The sequence below is a fragment of the Bison bison genome, unplaced genomic scaffold, assembly GCF_000754665.1.
Source record: "Bison bison bison isolate TAMUID 2011002044 unplaced genomic scaffold, Bison_UMD1.0 scf7180017864527, whole genome shotgun sequence".
Taxonomy (NCBI): Eukaryota; Metazoa; Chordata; class Mammalia; order Artiodactyla; family Bovidae; genus Bison; species Bison bison.
Window position 1 is genome coordinate 15,015,993 of NW_011495078.1, and position 369 is coordinate 15,016,361.

Below are 369 nucleotides of genomic sequence, written 5' to 3' on the forward strand. Positions count from 1 at the left end.
AGGGACTCTCAAGAGTCTTCTCCAACACCACAGTACAAAAGCATCAATTCTTTGGCGCTCTGCTTCTTCATAGTCCAACTCTCACATCCATACATGACCACTGGAAAAACCATACTTTTTTTGTAAGTTTAAAGTCTGACACTGTGTAGTATACTGTATTGGTGTTTTTCTTAAATGAGTAATATCTTGTATCCTATTCTTGTAGGAAGAATTTTAAATCGTTTCTCCAAAGACATTGGGCATATGGATGACTTGCTGCCTTTGATATTTCTTGATTTCATCCAGGTAATGTATCAGTCCTGTCAGAGTTCTCCCAGGGAGTAGCAGAGTGCCTGTTCCTCAAGGCCTTTTCACAGGGACTTAGGGTGG